The 16,070-nt window shown below is 38.3% G+C and overlaps 1 long non-coding RNA gene across 1 annotated transcript; it reads left to right on the top strand.

Annotated features, from left to right (window-relative positions):
• The first annotated feature begins 9,300 nt into the window (after window positions 1-9,300).
• On the top strand, window positions 9,301-14,329 carry LOC133272777 (uncharacterized). Its single transcript, XR_009744568.1, has 2 exons — window positions 9,301-9,618; window positions 14,122-14,329. It is a non-coding gene; the product is annotated as an uncharacterized LOC133272777 (long non-coding RNA).
• Window positions 14,330-16,070: the final 1,741 nt, after the last annotated feature.

Below are 16,070 nucleotides of genomic sequence, written 5' to 3' on the forward strand. Positions count from 1 at the left end.
CTAAGAGATCTTGAGGAAAGGTAGAACACTGATACCTGGATCAGAATTAACAACTAACTTCAGACAGGTTAGGAAGAAAGCCATGGTCAAAAATACAGAAGTATTAAAAATAAGTATAGGCACACAAACAAAAACCCCCACAAAGTAAACTGGGTTTGACAACATAAAGTACTTTTAGCAGTGTATAGAAAATTCATAGAATGAGTAATGCAAAATAGAGAAGAGCAAAGTTCTTAAGAGGTGTGGTTTATTAGAAAACTTTTTACTTGGCATAAAAAATTAATTAGAAGAATTTTGATATGCATATTATATGTTCACTCAGAGCAGTGCCATATGTTCATCTGGAATTGATCTGATATTAACAGGAGAATAAATCATAAAGGTGTGATTATTTGGTAGACTGGACTCTGTGCAGACTGTTTTTGATATGGAATATTTTGTTAAGATACCTGCAAAGGCAGGAGTTAGCAGTGCAGCCACTGTAATGATGAAAAAGTAGAAATGATGTAAAAGTAGAAATGAGAAAATATTTGTCCAACAGCATGTCCAAAAATAATTTGTATACTGGATAAAATGGAGTATAAATTAGAATTTTATTAAATGGTTCTTTAATTCTGCATGCGTCATGACATTATCTTCATCACTTCCTGGCCATTTTTTCATACCAAATGCTGAATTTGTGAATTTAAAGATGTAGCTATCTGGTTTTGCTCATTAATGTACTTAATTTGATTTTAGGATCAAAAAGGTTACCTCATGTCTCATTTGGTTTTAATTGTGCTGGTATACAAAATCTAAGTAACATGACCAATTTTGATGTGGTGATTCAGAGGCATTACTCAGATGAAGGAACAAGTGCCTAGTAAGCTCTTGCTTTATCAGAGAGCTAGCAAGTTAAAGCACAAGGATTATAAAATGGTAAGTGGATAGTGAATGTATGTTAGAAGGATGAAGTTTTCACCCTGGCTGTGTGTGCCACGGGTAGCACTGGCTTTTTTCATTTTCACAGTCCCCCTTTAATGAACAGCAATAATATTCATTCTAAATGAATATTCAATAAATAACATGATGTTTTGCTTTTCAGCATACTCTTTTCCTGTCCTGTTGCACAGTGGCTGTGCTGTATGCTAATGGAGGGTGCTGGGTTCAACCTCAAGCAGCCTTTCTACGTAATTGGTTTCGTTATGGAACACCATACTTTCAATTAAGTAGTGTGATTACTTACCTAACTCTAGATAGGAGAAATTTTGTATTCCTTTGGTTCTTCCTTTGCAGTGAATATTTTTATCAGTAATAAAGCATTCCCTGAGTAAAACCTTATCAATGTGCAGGGCATGGAACAGCACATGCACGTGGGAAATCTCACAAGTAACACTGAATGCTAAATGCATCAGCAGCTTCCTTGTTCATACACTGAGTGCATGTGTTTCAGATGTGTATTCAGAAAATTATATGCTAGGGATTTTTTTGCTGTTTTAAGAAGCCCTTTCCTTTTCTTAGGGTATATAGAGAGCTAATGAAATTTTCTCACCTTTAGAATACTAAGTCCAGTTTATGTGTTTGTTTGGCGAGGTTATTTTCTGTATTTGGATTAGAAGACTAAATGTACTGAAGTATTTAAATGAGCAAATTTCTACACTGTGTTTGACAAAATCCCCTTTGTTCTTTTTTGAGGAATAGTTAAACATACAGAATTTAGAGTAACTGTTTGTTTCACCTGATCTAAAAACATAATGCAGAATATTTAGGGGGAGTGGGAGACATTTCTGTGGGTTTTCAGCCATATGCCCAATTAAAAATCAAACGTAATGCTGTGTTTATAGAACAAATTGATAAGGATAAAAGCCAGTGTAAATCTGCGTATTTTGCCATTCAACTGAATGTTTTGATTAATGCTAAATAGAAGACTGATTTGTCAGTAATAGCATAGCATGTCATAGTGAGATACTGCAAACATCAAGTATATTTTACTCTGATATACTGAGCTGTCATGGAACAAAACACTGAAGTCATAGATAATGTTTTTATTTGTAGTAAACTAAAAACACTTGTAAGATATTGCAAACAATATAAAATATATGCTGTTGCATAAATTAAAGAGCAGTTATGCAATCAAAGGCAACAGAGAACCTTTTAAGGGATCAGTCAACAGAAATTCTCAAAATTCAATGCCAAGCAAAAACTCAAGTAGCAATTAAGGCCAGACAAATAAAAATATTTTATTTAAAGATAGAAGGGGAGTACATGTTAATTTTAGCCATAATTTCAAAATGCATTATTAAGAGACATGCAAATAAAAAGAAACTCAGATACTTTTATCCCCAGAATACTTTTTTCACAGTGACATATTTTCAAATCGCTTTTTGTGATGCTTCCTCTGTATGAGGCTCATGTTGCAGTTGAGGTGTCATGGATCACATCCTAGAGCAGCAATGATCTGAGGCTTTGCATATTCTTGACAGGCACTGAGGCATCAGAGGAGGTGCCAGTTCAGGGTACAGTGTGGGTTCAAGTATAAGGTGATGTAAGTCCATTGCCATCAAATGGAAGAGTGCTTCATACAAGTGTAGCATTCTTTATTTCACAAGCAGGAAGCAGAATTTTAATGGGAATAAAGGAGACAGGATTCAAGCCTGCCTGCCTCTCTGTCACCTCTTGACCTCTTAAATTGCCACTTTGAACCATGTAGTTTCCATCACTTTATGAGGGATCAGGCTTCCAACTGCAGTTTCTCTTTCTCTCCCATCTTCCTTGGACTGCTTTTAACCCCGAATGAGAATAGGGCTTTGGATCAATGGTTTGCCTTTTGTCATATCACAGATGACCACATTATGTACAAATAATAATCATGTTGTTCCCTCCCACTCTGTTCTATCTGGAAAGTTTTATCTAGATGATTAGAAATCATCTAATTTCCAGACTGAATTAATTAGCATTAGTGTTTGTGTCACTGTAGTGCTTTAGTTGAATTACTCAGTCACAGAATCAGCATGGCCTAAAAATGCCTAATATTTTTGAAAAGGATCAGTATGATGCAAGAATTCTTGGGGTAAGATATTTCTGGTAAGGATGGGAGTGTTAATGCCACAGTGAAAGACACTGGTTATCAGACTCATGTACAATTCTAAGTGTCCAAGTTAAAAATGAAAAAGACCTTGTAAGATCTGTAGGTATGATTTATGAGGACAAGGGAATAGAGGATCTGTTTTGCAGGAGGGATCTGTCTTGTCCAGTTTAAAAAAAAATCTGAAAAATGCTTGAGCCTTTAACCAGAAGGTAAAAAACTGATATGTAAGGAAAAGCTAGCATTACGTTAGAGACAAAATTGGCACAAAACCCCAGAACAATGAATTTCTAGATTCAAGTTATAAGGCAAACAACTGAACTGGTTTCAGTTGGAATTTTACACTTGATTGTCTAAAATATACACGGTCTGGATCACTGTAGGAGATCGCTCTCTTACTAGTGGTCTTACATGCAGTTAAGTTGTGTTGTAGGAAAAATGAATCACAGAGATCATATGATTCAGAGATGTGATCATTTTGTAAATGTGAATAAAGGAAACTGAAGGTGATCAACACATTTCAAGATCTGATCTAATGTGATTATTTGGAATGTATTGTGACTCTGAATTCCCTAGTAAATCAATCCAATTATATTAATAAGGTAGATAGCTTCATGCTATATTTAGATCAGGTTCTCTGAGTTAAGACGCAGTCAAAAAGCATGATAACATCTGTGGCTGAATGTGCTCTGACCCTCTCCAACTGAAAGAAACTAAACCCAATGTTGGAATAACTATCTATCTTATGCTGCAATTGGCACAGGCTGGAAGCTTGCAGTGGTCAATCGTCACATCTCAGCTGATGTGTGGTAACTTGCCAAGTTGCAGTAGCCTAAACGCTTCTGATTGTGTTTCAGCACACCATTTGTTAATCCATTTCCTGACTGCTCTTACCAAAATGTATTTATATTTGTAGGTTAAATAAACAATCCTTCACTTTGGCTTTTCTTCTATGAACTGAACAATACAATTATTTGAAAAGTTAATTTTAACATCTTTCTAGAAAACCAATTAAAGGAACTGAAAGCACTAAAAGTGTTTGTGGAGAAAGCATTCGAACGGTTAATGTGAATTTTGTATGGCCTTTTTTTTTTTTGTTTGTTTGTTTCAGCTCAGTCCTGCCCCAAGCCTCTGAAATTGTAGGCATGTTCAAGCAGAACAACTGTTTTCTATTTTAGTTCAACATGTTAATCCATTCCATTCTGTGTCATTTTGTTAGAGGGTGCCTTCATGTTGCACACACTGCAAACAGCACAGATGTGCTAGGATAAAAAAGCTCTACTATATTTCAGATGTATCTTTATGAAATGCCATTGCATGCTGAGAAGCAAATTCATGCTTCCATTAGAAACAAACACAGCAAAAAGGAAATAAAATAAATCCAAACCATCTTCTGCTAAATTTGCATCTGCAAATATTAGATTTGAGAAAAACCATTTTCCTAGGTTCTCAAATGATAGCTATGGGAAATACAGAGTCAAAATATTTAGGTAGGAAAACTAGCCCTTAAATTTCAGTCTTCTGCACAATATAATTGTTATCATACTGCTTTTTTTTTTTTTTTCCAGGAAAACTTTAAATCTCTGACAATTAATTTGTAGAGATTTTCCTCTCCATTTTCTCCACATGTCACATCCTCTCAGTATTTTGGATATCATGATTAACTCTTTCCTTACAGAGGTCACCATCTTTTAATATAGTGTCAGTCCAATGAAAAAGCACACAGGAAACTGAACCCCTCCCTTCTCTTTTTTTCCTGTCCTTCCCCCCCCCCCCCCCCCCCCCCCTTAGAATTCATGAATTCGTCTTTATTCTAGAAGTCCATTTAATCTGAATTCCCTTTATTCTAGAGTGGGAAATCATGTCAAGATTAGTGGGTTTTCTGGTACAGCCTAGTTACAATATGCAATTTAAAAAAATCATCTCTTTATGTTTCTGAGATAGGTTTTTAAAAATTTCCTTTAACGTAAAGAAAAAGCTTTTTGATCAGTTTATAATCAGATCAGAAATAATACTTTCTTACAGAATTTAACAGATTGCTGGTAGACAGAGAGCACTTGACATCATAAAGCTGTGTCATGTTTTCACTGTGCTTCCTGTATTGCAGCCAGCCTCCATCTGCTATCTCCTTTCATGTTATAAGTTCCTAGGGCAGAGGTTTGCCCTTTTGTTGGCTATATATATCACAGAATGAAACGGAGACTCACTTCTGGAAAAACAGTACTTAATAGCTGTGATGGCGCAAAGTAGCAAAACAGTGTTACTCAGTTTTTAGAAATGGAGCAATGCACTGTTGCCTGAGGAAGAGACAACAATTACACTGGTCTGCAACTGAAACTGGTAACACTGGCTCCCATGACACAAGTACAATTATTCTTCTTACTAGCAACAGCATAGTGTTCTTGAATAATGCCCTCAACTGAAAGTCGCTGAGCATTTCATGCTGGTTTTTTTTCCTGTTCTAGCAGTATTTGAGTGAGTTAATTTTAAGTATTAGATAAGGAACCTTACATGGGATTCAGTCTGAGATTAATGTACCTAAATAAGTCACCTCTGTGTACGTACCTGCAGGGTGTACTAGATGTCTAAGGTGCATCTGTAGTCAATGGAGAGCTAGGGCTTGATACCTAAATAAAGGAAAGAAGAGCCATTAGAGATGCTGTGAAGTATCCAGAATATCTGCATGGATCCAGTAAATATGACAAAAGGACTAAGGGAGGCCTTAGAATTTCTGCAAGTCACATGGAACACCTTTAGATGTTTAGGCCAACAAAATGAGCATCTAGTCAACAGTCAGTGGAGCCCAGAACAAGCTTTAGGTAACCATGAGGGGTGTTCACACAGATACTTAGTGCTATTTGAGCTACCAAAGAGCTACCCTGATGGCCTACAGCCACTTCTCCAGAATGATACCCGTCTTCCCCAAGTCCTGTATCATGTTTGTCAGTCATGACTCTTAAACACCTTGTGACATATGAAATAATGTGTCTGCTGATGGGCAACTAAGTCAAGATGTCAGTATCTACTCAGCTAGATGGTGCTTTCTAAGCTCCTTTGATTATGCTGATAAGATTTTTGTTCGTTGTAATGAGAGTTTAAGGAAGCAGCATGCTTGTATGTACCTACCTTTTGGAAGGATTCATTACATCTATGTAGATCCCTAGTGTCGTTTAGGCTCTGTGGGATATTTCCTCTGTTCTCTTGTTGCCAGTGTAGAAGCCTGTGTCTTCTTCAAGCATTGTGTCATATTTACCAGCCATATGCAGATGTTTTGAATAGCTGAAAGTAGCGTATTTGCACTAGATGTCTTTCTTAACATCAAGCTGAATCCCAGCCATTATCTCCATTTTTTACACAGGGTAAAGAGAAAAATGTTTCCCAGGATAGCCCCAAAATGTTGCTATCAGAAATTGAATTTTCAGTTCCTGTCAGGTCTCAGTGACAAAACGACTGGAGGGGGTGGTTAACCTTTTAACAGAAAGGGTAACATCAGTTAACTTAACATGAGAAGTTAGCAACTTATCAGTCCAAGCTATTCATGAGCCAAGTCCCTGACTTTTTTCATAACACCTCTGTGCTCTTGTTTTGTTACATACTTATTCCCTCTCTCATGGCACATACTTAACGCTGTCAGTACTTTTGGCACTTGCTGTATAAGAACACTGGAGAATTACCTTGTCTTACCTTGTATATGAAGAATTCCAAACATGATAATACTAAAATGAATAACACATTTAAAATATTAAAACTACAAATAAATTGTGTGCTCTGTGTAGAGTTTGTGCTTTGTTTAGTTTTTCTAACTACTGCAGCCTTGTCAACAACTCCTCTCCTTGGAAATTTATTTTTGCTCATTTTGCAGTGTCTAAGACATGAAATACAAAGAGTCCATTGGCAGAATTTTGCAAAATTATGCTTTTTTACTGAAGGCTGATATGCACTGTATAGCACTATATAATGGCTTCAGATACTATTAACTACTGACTGTGCTTGATTCTGAAAAACCTGCCCCCAGAACTTGCCTGCCATTATGGGATTTGCTATTCTAGGTGTTTCTGGACATATATTCCCAGTGAAAATGCCTATGTAGGTGTCTGATAACAGAGTTCAGATACTAGATGTTTTATACAATCTCCATCCTACTTATAATGTTGGAAGTTGTCTAAGTTTAAACTCTGAGTTTTGTAGTCAGTGAAATGAATCAAGTGTCTGCAGGGAGAGATTCATCTTTTCTGAACCACCAGATTTAAGACGAGATGATTACCCTCTGGAGATACCTCATTCATTCCCTTGATACATATAGGGCTTAAAGTTACTCTTTTTAAAGTAGTCAACTAACTTTCAGGTGACTGAAGTTGATGATATTAATCTTCCCTTTTGTAATTGGAAAGCTCACAGCTGAGAATGTGCTAACAAGCTCTCAGGCTTTTCATCAAAGCTGCACTGACACTGCTCAGATTTAGCTTGCAGATGGTAGATGTTTCTACTGGTCTTTTGGTATTTTCTCCAAAGCAGCATCACAGGAAATTATTAAAGTTTGTCCATTATTCAGCTATGAGAATCCATAACAAAGCTGCTTAGAACAGCTTAAATGTGTTCTGGAAAGAGAATTGAATTTGATTATTCAGCACTCACCGAGACTATCACACCAGGTAAAATTGAGAAGTGTCTGTTTAATTTGTAACTGATATCTCTGTTCCTTTGAAATTCCTTATTATTTTACTTGAGTTTGCTGTGAGGTCAGCATGGGCAGAAGAAGTGTGTGTTGATAATGCTATTTGTGAGCTGATTTAGCTGTGGCTGGGAGGCATGTGGGGGGCGCATTTAGTTTTAGCAGAAAGAACCTGCTGAGGGAAAATTTCGCACAATAGTGGGAGATGACTGTGCCTGGTTTCTGTTTGCCTTTTAACTGGCGTTTCAGGAGTGCAGTGACCTGGAGTGTTGCGAATAGGAGCCACAAACACAGACTCAGCATTTAACTTCTTTGGTAATTGGGCAAGCAATAGTGGTCCCTAATGTTCAGCAAAACCCAAAATGATGAACTTTAATTTTCTATCTATGTTTTTGTTGCGCAGGGGGGCTTTGAGTTTCTGCAGTAGGCTTTGAGATGTGTTGTTTGCATGACGAGAATGCAGGAAGCTGAGGCAATAATCTTTAAGAGGACTAGAAAGCATAGTGCACAGAAATGAAAGGCATGGTTTAGCACCATCCAACTGATAGCAGGTTGGATGGTTTATAAATAAGTTCCACTATTTTACTCCTGGATTTTGCACAGAAGAAAGCTATAACTTAAATGCCAAAGAAGTTGAGTAGCTGAAGTTCAACACTGATAATACAGCTTTCCATTGCCAAACTTTTCAGCAACTCAAACATCTGTATTATGGAAAATCAATTTGCAATAGGGAAGACTGCTTAAATTAGAGGCAAATTCACGCCATTTATAAATTTATGACTTAATTGTGAAATAAAAAAAAATTTATCCACTTAAACATGTTTGCTTTTCTGCAGGAAGTAACATCTGCAAATTAGAGCCAAGCTTGGATTCTCATATTCAGTGAATCTAAATTGCGTTGCTTATTTATATAAAATGAAAGATCCCCGAGGTAGTAAACATGTTCCCTTCCAGGCTCTTGTTTGCTGTATTTATTTTTCTTATGTTTTCCATAACAACCGGTTGCCTTAGAATGACTTCTGAGGTGACTAGTATGACTGCCAAATCAAACGGATTGATATTGTATAAGAGGAACAGAAAGGGAAATCTGAGACCACAGATGTTGGGCAAACTCATACATTAATATGATGGAAAGATTTGCATCCCCAGAGAATGGATGAAAATTTTCTTAAATCTTTTAAAATGCAAAATCTGTCACAGACATTCCTTTTGATCAAAAGACAGAATTTGCAGTATCTGCAGAGGTGTATTTTGTCCATGCTTCCCAGTAGGAGTGAATTGATCCAGGTCACACAGTCTACAGTTACCCAAGATGTATGTTACCCAAGATGTATGAGATACTCCACATGTAAGTGCTGTTTGCTTCCTGCATTGTCAGCAGTAGTAAAGCTGAGAGTGTTGAACATGCACAGCTGGCCTAGAGCAGAAAGCTGCTAATCTTTTTTAATATATTTCAGCTCTTGACAGAGTGCTTATCGGGAATATAATGCTGATCATCTCAGCTCCCCTTATGGCAAGCCCAAAAAGTACTAACATTGTTCTACTAGTTCACCTAGTTCTCTAGTTCACCTTAAGCACAGTCTAACAGGTGTAGGCTTAGTGGGGAGCTAATGGGTCTGTAAACCCAAAGTAGGATTTGCCTCTGATTCTTTAGCCATGTGGGCAGTGAAGCCCTTTCCTTGAGGGTGGGGGGCAGAAGGAGTATATGTCCATGAAATATCCTTGTATAACGTATTAATTATCTTTTTGAAGAAAACGCGGCTATGTTTTCTTTTGTATGCCTGTAATCTCACTGAAATTGCCTTCCAATCCCATGAAAAATGCTCCCTGCCTCTGCCTGTTAGCTGAAAGTCAGACATCTTTCAGCTTCGTTGAATCATAAGTAAGTTCCAAAGGCTAACTGCTGAAAAACCCCTGCCATGCATCCAGGCAAACACACCACAGTGGCCATTGGCTTAGCAGATTTCAGCTGCTGGTGAAAAGTATGAGAACAGCAATCGCTTTTAACCATGCAGGAATTATAGATCAAACCCGTTATCTAGAGCAGCATTAAAAAATGGTGTGCTGAAAGAAATATGGGCTGTCCGAGTTTTTAAAGAACTTTATTATACTGCCACATGGAATGCAGCAATACTGACATTGCTCAGTGGAAGCAGATGAGTTACTGGGGACACAGACCTGGTACTCTCTTCTCTGATCCTGTACAATGAAGGAAAATTAATATTTGTTCCAGTACACAATCTTAGAAATACTTTATTTTTCTCTAAGCAAACAAAGTCACCCAATCTCCCCAATCTTCCCCAAGACAACCCCCACAAACCCCTCATTTAACACTTGAATGTACTCCAATTTAAAGCATTAAAGCCTGTCTGCATGTTGTGAAAAGAATTTACCACTGCTCATGTCTGCTGGCATTTAATTCTCCCAGGCAGTTACCTTTTGGATTTTACACTTTAAGCCTATCACTGCGTGAATTCCATCATATTTGTGCTTCCCTATTTCTGAGTTTTAACTCTGGAGAAAAGGATTGAATATGGAGATCTTTTATGAACACTATGCAGGAGCATCTCTTGTAAATAGTATTGCAATATAAATTGAAAGCATAGGAAATATGAGTTTGGGATGCTGATGAGAGGATGAAGAGGAAGGGGAGTGTATGAGCAGTCTCTTTCAGAGCTCTTCCATTTGCTCCACTGCCTCTTATCTTTCCCTGATGGTGTGTCAGTGCTAAGTCAAACAGCTTAGCTTAAATTGAATGGAAGCATCATAAAGGCCTTTTGAGGCATTCTTTGTCTGCTGGTTGCTTGAATTGCTCTGAACTTGTTGGCCACACTATATATCAGACACTCAGGCTTGCTTCTGATCTGTGAGTCTTTGACGTCCTTCTCCTGAAGGGTTTGTAGTCCTCAGGATGCAGAGAGGCCTCGAGGTGATTTAGGAAGTTGGGCAGAATGGAGGATCTGCAGGTCAGGTTTCAATTTCAGACATAAGGGAAATACTCTCTGAAGGAAATGCCTCCAGTGATATTATCTGGTCTTATAACCTTATATTCAACTAAAACTTGGTTTGCTTATGGCCTCTGACAATCATATCTAAAGTACATCACGTGCTTTGTAATCCTGGAAAACAGCATTCAGGTGGGTGCTTTTCAGAAACACACTTGTATCTTTTAAAACTTTTCCCCTATGGCTGGTTTTCAGGATAAGTTGATCTCATGTGACTGCAACTCATCACATTTTGTCCTCCCATTCTCTCATTTGCTGAAGTAGTCAGAGATGTCTCTGGGATATAGTTAGTTCCTTCCTGTTACAGTTCATGATAATTCTTCATGTGAATATGCTGTGAGGCTTTGGAAATACTTCCTGTGTGTCTCACTTTCTCTTGTCCTTCTTTCCATTTCTTTATCCATACTCTAAACTTTTTCTCTAAAGTTTTTCTGTACATTTCAAAGAATGAAATGTACACTCAGACTAGGAACTCCAGCAAATAAAGGATAAGCAATAGACTAGTGATCAGTCCAGGCTAAGCAACTACGTATTTTTATGCTGTTCTTGTAGAATAGGGGTTTGATCTTAGTAGTCTGTTCTGTTCTGTGATTTGCTAATAGCTATCCAGAAGAGTGATGCAAAGAGGCACCAGATCTTACCCTACTCTATAGGAAATAAATAAAATAATGATGAACATACTGTAACTACTGAACAGAAATATGTGAATGGAATGAATGGGCAGAAATGATCATATTTCCTTTTAAATTCATCTGGTCTGGAAAACTGTTTGCTTTCCTTTGCAGAAGAGAAAGGTGGCCTCAATATTATGGCAGATGCAACAAAATTGCCAATCCATTGCCCCTTTTTGCAAAAATATAACTCGTGCATTGCCCGGGAGTCATTTCCATGCTGTTTATGCCAGTGTATTGGCAGTGTATGCAAACGGAGTTTTCCAGTACAGTGCAAACTGATGCAGACTGCTTCTGTAGGTTGGAATAGTCTGAACATGTGCAATACATCCACTGATTATGCCATGAACATGCCAGATTTCTATATGATAATAAACATCACAATGATAGATGAGGAAAAAAACTCCTCTACCAGGTATGTGCATTAATCATTGCCCAGTCAAACTTCTTTTTAGTCAGTTTGTCTCCTCTCCATTCTCTGGGGTGCATATTATGTGGAATAAAGAGTCTGCCAAAGTAAGACTCCTTGACATGTCCTTTAAAGTTCCTTGTGGGCATTTATAGACTTTAAGGAAGCAAATTATACAGCTATCTGCTAGCCAACAGGTTGTGAGGAGAAGAGTGCTTCAGATAAGTGACATAACTGAGCAGACACATCTGTTGCATTTCAGGGTTTATATACCCCTCAGAGTGGGATGTGGCTCTCTGAAATGGCAGTGGCAATATCAGTTTTGTCGGGAGTTCAGTTATATATATACATTTTTATATATCGGCCTGTATGCTTTATTGCATTTAGTACTCTTAAGGTGTTTAATTTTTTAAGAGATTGGAAGGAATAGAATAAGATAAAGGAATAGCTGCTATTTCTGACAACCCATCTTCACCCAGTTCCCACAAGAAAGCAGCAGGTGAATTGTTGACACTTTACTAACATAAACACCTTCCTTGCAACCGCTGGAGAATATTGTATGGACTGAATGGATTTTCTGACAGCAGGCGTGCAAACCATATGTTAGAAACTTACTGTTTCAAGTAATGTCACAAGTGATTATTATTTGTATCAGTAATGGTTATTTACAAAGCCCCTATAAGGAAGCATGCAGAATAAGCTGCTTTGCCTTGTTTGCTCCTTCTCCATTCAGCATTCCTATTTTTTTCACGGGAGGAATCGGGACACTTAACCCACAGTTGACAGATATTTTTTACCAAAGGACCAGCATCCTATTCAGAAACAGCTGCATACCTACTTTGACCACTGTCTTAAGTTACTGCTCTCTGAGGACACAAACCTACTCAAAACCAAGGCACAGATCCAAGCAAAGTCCAGCACTGTTAACACCCTTTCTAGTGTTGTTTTGTTAAAGAAAATTTAGCTGCATGTTTGCAGGTTGTACTTTGGCAAGTCTCTGTGGCAGTAGTCTGTCTCTACTATAGGCAACAGAAGTTTGACCACTACCCATGCTGTGAACCCTCAGTTTTACACTAAGGGACCAAACCAGTCCAAGCTCTAGGGCTTCCTGGAGAAGAGAGAATCCTTGTGTGCATGGTTCTGTGAAATTACTCTTCTAGATGTAGTCTGACGGAGGAGGTGTAAGTGAGGCTTAATGACCTGTTGAGCAAGAAGTACTAGGAGCTGGCTCATCTTCAGCTACCACCAGCTGTGAGGATTGTGGGGCTCAATGAACAGACACTGTCTTCTCAAACCTGTTCTCCACCACGCAGTAAAGACACAGACCAATTTAAGGGAGTGGTAGCTAGTTCAGTCGAGAAATACCCATACCAACAGCATGGAAACAACCAGCTTAAGCCTCCTGGCTCAGGAATGAGATATAGTAAAGATCTATTCACTGTCATTCACTAGCAGGCAGAAGAGTTGCAGATCAGACTATTTCTGGGAGCATGGCCACGTTCAGAGCTCAGTGGAACTAGAAACCATCACTTTGACAGCAGGCCAGCAAAGGGAAAGGAAAGAATGATAAGGCTAAGTTGGAAAGAAACACTGCATGAATGTGAAGAAGCAGTAACAATGTTGTAGAGGGTAGAAAGAAATGGGAGACTTTTCCATCATACTCTATTTCTTGCCCCAATTCAGCGTATTATAACATGCATGAAAAACTATTACCTTGCAATGACTGTTGCTAATTGAAATCTGTAATCCCATTACAAATGCATCTGGACACATTTAATCAAACCATATCCTGTTGTGCAAATTGAGATCCGCGTTCATAGCTCATTTCTAAACAAATTACACACAGTGTGACAGTCCAGGCACTGAATTAGGCATCTAGTAACAAATGCTGCCAGCTCCCTCAGGTTAGCTGAGAAACTGGGTTGCTGCTGTTTGCAAATTCTAAGGCATAGCAGGATAGCTCATTTTCCAGCCTCCCTTGGATTTCCAGTCAGCTACCTCATGGGGATATTTTGTCTTCTGTGGTATTCTACTGGTGGAGAGAGAAGCTTAAATATACTTTCTTTAAGTCTTTCTTGAAAACTGGCAGACTTTTTCATTAAAACTGAAGGCAAGGCTGCTCAACTAGAACATCTCCTAGTCTGCTGACCATTATTTTGCAGACCTGAAAACTGAACTGAAAATAAATATGTTTTTAATGTATTCTGATAAATGTACAGAATAGCTTCTCCTACTTGCTTTCCTATGCTAAGTTCCACCATTCCACCTTTTGGTATAATATCTGCTTTTGTCCATTACAGATTTTGTAAGGAAGACATTGTAAAATTCAAGATTAAGACTACCTACTGCCTGCTTATCAGCTCTTTCACCTTTTCCTGCTACATACTCACCTGAAACCAATACCTCCACCTTCCTCTACTTTTTAAAATGACCACACAAATACAGTCATTTTGCTTGAAAGGTATTCTGTTTTCATAATGTCATAATGTTGGACTCTGGGTGGCAGCACCTGTGAGTGGATATTAGATGTTTGTGCTAAACAAGTGATTTGAAGCCTGTCTCAATCAATAACCATTGTATACAAGTCTTCCTTAAAGCACTTATTCTTTGCTCTTCTTACTTTTTATTTTCGTCCTATAAAACCTAGTAATGTGCTTAATGTATGAATGATGGAAGATCTCTTAGTGGCATGTTAACAGATCTTTCATGATGGTTCAGAGCAGCCTCTTTTACTTGAGTCACAGATGACGGAGAGCAGCACAGGACATTAAGCCATCCTTGTTTGAAACAGAATGGACAATGCTTGGATAGAAATGTGTATTTTTACTGCTGTCACAGAAAATAACATCTCTCTGCTTTGGCTCTTCAGCAGTTGTTTATGCCTTGTCAGGATTATAAAAGGCTGGGGGCATATAGAATCATGGAATAGTTTGGGTTGGAAGGGAGCTTTAAGGATCATCCAACCTCCTGCAATGAGCAGGGACATCTTCAAAGATCAGGTTGCCCAGAAGCACATCCAGCCTGGCCTTGAATGTCTCCAGGGATGATGCATCCACCACATCTCTGGGCTACCTGTTCCAGTACTTTTCCACCTTCATTGTACAATGCAAGTATTTTCCAACACAAAAAATAATAATCAGGGGCATTTCTAGCTGTCCCTGTTTAAGTGTACTGAAAGTGAAGCAGGGTCATCCATAGTCTATGCCAACAGTCATGTGCTGATGTCAGATTGGGCAGATTATTGATCTCCTCTAAGAAGGAGCCTTAGGGAGTATGTAAAGGCGTAAGGTGATTGGCACTACAGAAACAGATCTTGTTGCATACTTATTCTTTCCTCCCAGTATGCAAAGCTTTTTCTGGGGTGGGAAGAAAGTCTCCATTTCTTCCTAGCTATTACCATGTATCTGGCTAATTTGGTGTAGAACTAAGTCTGACTAGTAAAAAGTGTTCTCATGTATCAGCAGCTACAAAAAAAAAACAACAAACACAAAACCCAGAAACATTTTTAAAGACACATGGTGAAACTAGAACAGTAGCAATGAATTGTATTTGTTCTATGTGACCTTCCCTTTCTGCCTGCAGTGGCTTGACACCAGCCAGCATCTGAGCCCTTATCCAGTCACTCACTCACTCTTCTCTACGATCTGGGATAACATTAGAAGTGTGAGCATAACAGCAGAGAAAAAGGGTTACATATTAGAGATGTATTATTCCAAAAATTATTTTACATCTATGACGAAAAACACTGATGTAGTACAATCAGGAAATAACAAGAATGGGGCTGCCCCACAAGAGAAAACAAGTGAGAAGCAACAGTGCAAAGATCTGTGCCTCTTCTGACAGAGGCATAGGCCTGAGAAGGGAAAGAATGGGTACAATTAGAAATGCTATTTACAGTCTAGTGATGATCTGAGATATGCAAAGTAGCCAGCCAAAACAGGCCAGGAACAGAACTGAGCACAAACATACCTGTAACATAATTCAGGCAAGGAGCTTAACTGTGGTTCCTGGAGCAATGGGGCATAGGTGAAGGTCAAAGCAATTAAAACCTGTTGATGTACTGAGGGCCATTACAATCAATTTTTTAATTCAGACTGCTAGACTACTAAAACTTTAACTGGAATAAAAATACATTCTTAGCTTCATTTATGTGATACGTTGCTTTTTGCCCATAACAGAATTTGAGTCTTACAGCATCTCTTTTAATCCAGCAGCTACAGCTCTAGCGATAGCCCTGTTGCCAAAGAGC

Source organism: Pezoporus flaviventris, unplaced genomic scaffold (genome assembly GCF_033815535.1).
Source record: "Pezoporus flaviventris isolate CSIRO_AGI_PZ_B2104156 unplaced genomic scaffold, CSIRO_AGI_Pfla_v1 ptg000031l, whole genome shotgun sequence".
Taxonomy (NCBI): Eukaryota; Metazoa; Chordata; class Aves; order Psittaciformes; family Psittacidae; genus Pezoporus; species Pezoporus flaviventris.